General features: G+C 37.0%; 1 long non-coding RNA gene across 1 annotated transcript; it reads left to right on the top strand.

Moving 5' to 3' along the window:
* Positions 1-5,807: 5,807 nt before the first annotated feature.
* LOC121426380 lies at positions 5,808-7,463 on the top strand. Its single transcript, XR_005971601.1, has 2 exons — positions 5,808-6,234; positions 6,754-7,463. It is a non-coding gene; the product is annotated as an uncharacterized LOC121426380 (long non-coding RNA).
* The last annotated feature ends 478 nt before the right edge of the window (positions 7,464-7,941 follow it).

Here is a 7,941-nt window from a genome sequence, read left to right as displayed (position 1 = left end):
ATGATTGTAATGATGGTGGTGATGATGATGATTGTAATGATGGTGGTGATGATGATGATTGTAATGATGGTGGTGATGATGACGATTGTAATGATGGTGGTGATGATGATGACGATGATGTTGATGGTGGTAATGATGATGGTTGTGATGGTGATGATGATGATGGTGATAATAAAAGTGATGATGATGATAATGAAAATGATGGTGATGATGATGATGATGATAATTAGAATGTGGATTATAATTAGGATGATGATAATGATTAGGATGTTGATGATAATTAGAATGTGGATGATAAATTAGGATGATGATGATGGTGATGATGATGATGATGATGGCAGTGGTGACAATAGGCTGCTGCTGATCATGATATTTAATGGAATCAGCCAATCAAGATCATTGTTTCTCATGCAAAGTGTTGAATAAACCTACTGTCAACCAATCAGAACCATTGCTTTAAATTTACAATTGATCACAAATTGAGGACTGTGTTATACCAAAATCCCACTGCACCTTAGACTTTACTTCCATAAATCTTATTCCAGTCAGATGTGACTGAAATTCTTGTCCCAGTAGCACACAGCTTAGCGATTGATTACAGGACCGATATTTGAGATCGCCCATACACAATAATTAATGCACCCAATTGTAGATATCAGCACCACGATCAATCACTAAACTGTATGTAACTGTGGCCAGAATACAGTTTATACCCCTTTCACAAACCCATCCTCCAATTATCCGCCTAAGATTAATGCGGATAATTCAATAAAAATTGCATTCACAAACTCCGAAGATAATCCGCACTATTTTTTACGAGCGCCTGACCTAAAAAAGGCAGATAATTGTCATGGCAACTGCACACACCCCCTCCGATGGGGTTGGTTAGAAAAGGGTGACCTTGTGACCGCACCATGGCAATTATCCACATTACTTTGGAAATGCATTCATAAAGTCAAAATCTGGTCCCGATGCTGCTATTATGCGGATAATTGCAGCATCAAAATAATGCGGATAACTCTGGTCCTGCTCTGATTTTAACTCTTAAGGCCAAATTATGCAGATATCCGCATAATTAGTTTTATAAAAGGGGTATTACACTTGACCTTTATTGGACCTTGCTAGGTAGCTCACACCTGCCCAGCTAGTAGAGCATACAAGAAATGGCAAATTGCCAAGAGTCGTTGACATTCAGTTTCTTGAGTTCATTTCAAGATGTCACTCCTCGGAATATGTAGCGTGATCAAAGTTTTATTAGTTGATCCTATCTGAGAAGTAACAAATTTTATTGAAAACCTTTTTTGTTTATTTAACTGGTGATAATAAGATCATAGCATTAATTACTAGCATCTTTTCCTCATCTTTATTTTTCCTGATGTGCATTGAGACAGTTTGAAATGAATTAATGTAGTATATAAGAACGGTTCTATTAATATCATTATAATTGAAACATGATTGAAAATTTTGTTTATTCAACAGCAGGACTAATCACCAGTAATATCTCTAAGAATTCTCAAGGGGTGGGGCAGTAGCTCGGGAATGGCAAATGAACTAAGGCTGCGTTTATGCGACCTCGACCCAGAATCATGATTTGAATCACATGAATCATGATTCAAAACAGCAGCATGAATCACGATCCGACAGAATCAGCGTTTATACGACCATCTTTCTAACGCTGTTTCTCCCTGAATTCGGGCCGATCCAGTGCGCATCACAGTGCGCAGTTTGACCCAGGAAGTATAGGTCAACATTTTCGCACGTGTTTCTAACTTCACGTCGGCTGCTAGATTTTTGCTGCCGCCGGAGCTAACGAGCAAACGTTTGTGCAAGTGCAACGCTTACTCGGCTTCCGAAAAATAAATCTTTTACTTCCAGAATTCCGTGTATTGTACCTCATATTGTTTTTGATCGGGAACCAGAAGGGGTCATTATCCTCCCTCCCACCTCCCGATCGATTTTTCTTTTCTATGATGGTCCTGTACTGGGCACGAATTCTGTTAATTTTGTCTCGACAGGCAGTGCCACATCTCCGTTGAAATCCCTCCCTCGCAAGCGCCGCTGAAAGGGATCGTCTTATTTCTGTGAATCCCGGTAAGGGATGCTTGTGCTTCAGGCTGAGCCCAAAGCACAAGCACAGCCCTGAGTTAATTCATCGTCGATCAGTCCAATTTGTGCCTTTGGAACTTGAAGAAATGATTGATGAAAACAATGAAATATACAAATGACGCTACAGTACAACCCCGGGGGTACAATACACAGAATGATAATTCCTAAATGCTGGCAATACTGCTACACGAAAATTAACCTGCACGAAACACAGCGCGCGCCTTTGAGTCGAACCCGGAAGAAGCACGACACAATGACGTCATAGAATCATGATTCAAATCACGATATCGTTTATACGACCTTTTTCGTTCGTGATTCTACAGAAACGTCTTTCCAAACGCCCCTTTTTTCGTGTTTCATGTTTGTGATTCTAATCATGATTATATTCAATTTCGACTAAACGCAATCGTGATTCTGCAGAATCGTGATTTGAATCATGATTCTAATCATGATTCTAGGGTAAAAAACTGTCGAATAAACGCACCCTTGGTAGAGCCTGTGTTCTTTTATATGTGGACTGCAATCTTTCTGTAGAAAATAATTGGTTATTGCCTTGGGGATTCGTAATATAGTACTTTAGCAAAGAATATCCAGGAGTGGCAGTTCGACTTGTTGCCTTCTGGTGATGGTGGTCTCTGTATGAATTCGATAGGAAAGTGGCACATGTAGTAATGTAAGGGTTAATGTAATGGGTTTTACTTTGAAGGGTCTTTGCATACCAGTTTCGCCCCCTTTTCAGATGCTCTCTGTGCGGGGCTAGTCAAATAAAGCTTCTATCTTGTCGTAGAACCCAATAAAGCTTTCGGTGCTATCTGGTCATAGTAAGTAGGTTCACTCTGGTCATAGGACCCTTCAATTACACGCCATGAGCTGAGCAAATGCTGGATCAAAAGAAAGACGTGCTGATATTTCTGGAGAGGGTTCTTATGGCCTCTATGGACATCAGAAGAAGTGACAAAAGGGCCCCCATTCAAAAGGGAGAGGAAGCAACGGCTTATTCTAATTTGTAAGGATTCTTTTTCTTTTGATCATTGACAGGAAAGTGTAAACAAGCTTTCAACTTTAGAATTGCAGAAGATACAGTAGCTTGTACCAACATTCTACATGTTTTAGTTTATCTACCCCCCCTCTCTTAGTCATTGCAGGGATTGTCTTTTTGTAGTCGAATTTCTTGATATTTCCTTTGGTAGTTATGGTTTTGTTATTTAGGATGTTGGATGTTGGTACAAAAAAAATGTACCTCTGTCGAAACTTTCAAAAATCTTCTAAAAACTTTGCTTTTTAACTCTTAGCTCTTTATGCACCTTGAGCACTCCACAGAGTGGATTTGGCTCTTTACAAGTCTCATTATTATTATTATTTGGAACCAAGAACCAGTGTGGCTATTTTCTTAAAATCCAGAACGAGTGGGGCAAACCAGAGAAATCCAAAGTGCACTCTTAAAACGAATCGGTCAAATTGACTAGACAAGTAGTCAGCTGGGTGCAACTGATATGCTAGTCATATTTTTGACATATATTCTAGTTAGAAATAACTCTGTTCTAGTAAAATACGACTAGAAAATAGTCAAGTATGACTAGAAAAACAGTTGCACCCAGCTGACCCTATTAACTAGTCATTTTTGACTGATTTGTTTTTAGAGTGTGGTTGGGATGATGGTTACCTGCTGATAATCTGCACTAGTATAAAGAGAGCCCTGGTTCCTGTTTCATGAAGACAATAAATGCAAAATTTCTATTACAAATATACAGCAAGTCAGATTGAATGATTCAGTAGCTTGAAACTGATATTGCAAGTGTGTCATTATAGCAACTTATGATCCGGCGCCCCTGAACTGAGATTCATGTGCACATGCACGCCTCTTTGCACCGTCATCTAATAAAATATTGATGCCACTGCTATAAAAAAACTTATCTGATACAAATAAGAAAACTTTATAGATATTGAAATGCAAAGAGAATTTTATGCATGATTTAGGTGCAGAAATATCCCCTCTACTGCCTCTTACATTTGAGATAAATATTTCATATTCGCTTTTCTCGTGCACGAACGCATGAAACCAAAGGTTTCCTTTATTCTCCTCTTGCCCCGGGCAAAATTGATTCCTCGTGAAATATTTTCGAAAAAGTGAATCAGACATAAAAGGAATAATAGATTTTCAGTTAATGGGGCATATGAATTCATAATTGTGAGGAAATTGAGCTGAATTTAACAGCGATACAGACCACACAATGAAGTTAATGACTCGATAATATTACGGTGCTTTTGTAATCTAAGTTCTTTTGAAAGTTCATTCAACATTTCTGTTTGAAGTTTCAGTTTGTTCATACCATGAGCAGAACATCCCTGTCCTAAGGGAGAGAATGAAACAATCTCTTTTAAATGGTCTTTGTAGGTTTGCATGGTGAAGTTTACAACATGGAGAAGGTTTACGGTTCACCATGTGTAATATGAAGAAGGGAAAGGAAAAACAGGTAAAAAGGTTGAAATTGAAAGATGAGAAAGGATACAAAAGAGGAAATTAGAGGTATTCTTTTCTTGAAAGTGAGTGAAGTCCTAAAAAGGACTAAACCTTGTGAGATGAGCTGAATATGGCTTGAGTAGCGATGGTTTGAGTAGGAGCAGGTTGAAGTGAAGTGAGGTTACTTGACGTTTCGGGCAGGTTGACCGTCTTTCCATGTCAATTTCTCTGCCTGTATTTCCTTTCCCTTCTTCATGTTACACATCGTGAACTGTGAACCGTGAAACTTCTCCACGTTATCTCTTTCACGTTTTACATCCCCCATTCCTTACTTTTTTAGCCTGTTGTGTGAACTTGGCTTTTATGGATTTTAGCATAAAACAATCTCTATCAGTTCTGACTTTTTTATGCCTTTTGGTTCTGAGGGAGAAAATGATACTATCTCTGCAAGTTTCAAAGCTATCCCATGTATTAGATTTGTTGAGCCTTTTTATGTGAACTTAGCTTTCTAAGTACCATTTCTGAGTTTAAAATCCTCTTTACTTATGTTTACAACCTGTTGTGCGAACTTGGCTATTTTATGAATATTGTAGCCGTGAGGGAGGGCATAAAACAATCTCTGCCAGTTTAAGAATCACCTGAACTTAAGAACTTAAGAAGTTTCAGCCTTTTATGTGAATTTAGCTTTTTAAGTACTCCCCCCCCTGGAAAAAAAGTGACAATCTCTTAGAGTTATATAAATCATCTTAAGCTATACAACCTGTTGTGTGAACATGGGTATATTTGTAGCACTGAGGTAGAAAAAGAAACAATCTCTCTTTCCAGTTTGTTGCCTACCATGACCTCTTCAAGAGGCAATCTTCAACCAAAAATTTGTCCCCAAAGATCAGATAAAATCAATCTGACACAACTTTAAAGGGATATATCCAAGAGTTATTTGCATGAAAAATGGTTTGATTCATACACGTAGGAGCTATAGAGCACCAGGTTATGTTCTGATTTGTCAAAGTTTGTTACTTGCTTGATGAATTATTAGTGTGGTCTGTTCAGTGTGCAACACTGCTTTGAATAATTGTTATTCACCTTAACATCTTATAATGGGAAACTTTCTACCAATATTCAATCCATAGAAACCCCCCTTCCATATTAACAATCCTGCTATTAACAGTAACCCAAAGTTCATGCATGTGCTCTGTGTGAATTCTCCATTCACTTTGTGCACTGAACTAGAAATTCTAATAAGGGAGTTTACAGATACAGTCTGCGCATGCGCGAGTCTCCGGTATCCACTTCCGGGGTCAGGTCAACTGTACATAAATGCGGCGTCCGTACAGTCAACCCGTGAGTCAACCAACGAACGGCATAAATACCATTTTTTAGCAGTCAAAAATCTAGCAGTATATTTCTTTTTATCGGTCTGTTCCTTGTCATTTGCCATGTTGAATAATGTGACGAGATGTTTTCAGGACATTGATTGACGTTTTCCTACCAGAAAGTTGCAAAAACGGACTGTGTACTTGTGTTGTAAAACGCAGTTGATCAGCTCTGCCTACATGATATTACACGTATGGGACAGTAGGTCTACGACCAACCGGTACACGGCAAACGAACTTGCCCCAACTGGCCCTACAAATGGGTTCCGATTAGACCGTCTAAATCATATCGCGGTGAGTTACATGATTCGAATACTTGTATTTGAAAAAAAGAACATATTTCCAACGGACATATGAAATGAATCTTTCAAAGTTTAAATTTGCTGAAATAAAAGTTGACTGAATTAGTGAATAGAAACAAACTTTTTTTTTAATTGAAAATTTGATTATTTATGACGATGATTTGATTTGAATTCTGTTCATGATGGACATTCATTGAAATCGATGTTACAAGTCATTTTAATTTGGGTCAGGCTAGTTTCTTATCTTGACTCTTGTCGTAATTTTTGATCTGCTTGAAGTTATTCTTCGGCATCTAATTTTTCATTTCAACATGTTCAAAATTAGGGCCTAGGCCCTAGAAGAGAAAAAAAAAATAGATGGGACAAGGGTGGGGGCGGCTGGGGCAAAGAATATCAGAGGTTGAGGTTTATATTACATGTAGGGCCTACTGTATCTTGGCCAAAGCTAGCTATGTACTAATATCTAGGGTAGGCTTATAATATTATTTTGTTTATTCTGTTTTTGTTACAGAACTCTAGATCTACAGACTACACCATGGGAAGAATCTGTGCCTTCATCGGCTGCTCGAACAGCGAAAAACTCTCGCGTTGGTATGATCAAACATGTCAGTGTCATGGGAAGAAGAATGGGAGTTGCATTTGCCTACCACCATTTCAACTTTTTCCTTTCCCTTTTCAGCTAAAAAATCCATGTGTTGTTGCATTACAAGTAACAAACACTCTTGTTCAATATTCACCTTTGTTTTTCTTATAAAGGGAGTATATCGTCCCTTTATTCATGACTTGTATTTTATGAGAACCATTATTACATATCGCAATCAGTTCTATTTATTAGACAGAATGTTTTGCATTTTCAAGCATTAAATCTATTTCCATGCATGCATAAATCACAGTCAATTATTTCTTAAGGGATGTCTTAAAATTTCAGTTTTATTAGCCCATGTTTATATAACAATTTCTTAAAAAGGAAAATTCCATATTTTTGAGTGCTAAATTCATCTTAACAGATTTAGCATGTATCCAAAGCTCGATATTCCCTCTTTACATCATCATTTTTTTTTCTAAATTGTATCTTACCCACATTTTTCCCCAAGTGTTGATTTTATCATTATTTTTTTCATGTATGCCTGAGTCCTCAGTTATACTTGAAATTTGTTTTTTGTGGATCAGAAAGCTGGTATGATATGGCAGATTGGCAATAAAATGTTACATGAAATGCAACACTTGTGTAGTTGTGTCTCTTTTTTTCAGACTTAACATTTACTTTTACATACAATGCCCATGTACATATAATACACTCTCGTTATACATGTAAAATTAATTAGGGGGTAATTTTTTTGTTGTTGATTACATGTACTTGGTTGAAAAAAGGGAAAACAAATTTGCTTTTGGACTTCATTAACATGTTTACAAAAAAAAATAATTTTATAATATACAAATTACAAGGTTGTTCAAAGCAAGAGTGTATTAGATGTATCATCAACTCCCAACGCTCAACTCATTTTTCTCACAATTCTGTTTAATTATTTTTTTATTTTTAAAAACAAATATATATTTAAAATATTTCTTTGAAGGATGACTAAATTACAGTTTGATGTTGACTTTTGTTGTATACATGTACTTTCATGTTACATGTATGTATTTATTTTTAATGATGAAATCTTATTTAAACCCCACGAGATAAATTACTTGGGGGGGG

This window comes from Lytechinus variegatus, chromosome 13 (genome assembly GCF_018143015.1).
Source record: "Lytechinus variegatus isolate NC3 chromosome 13, Lvar_3.0, whole genome shotgun sequence".
In the NCBI taxonomy this organism is placed as follows: domain Eukaryota; kingdom Metazoa; phylum Echinodermata; class Echinoidea; order Temnopleuroida; family Toxopneustidae; genus Lytechinus; species Lytechinus variegatus.
Note: the sequence above shows the minus strand (reverse complement) of the source record. Positions and strands in the feature narration are given on the sequence as shown.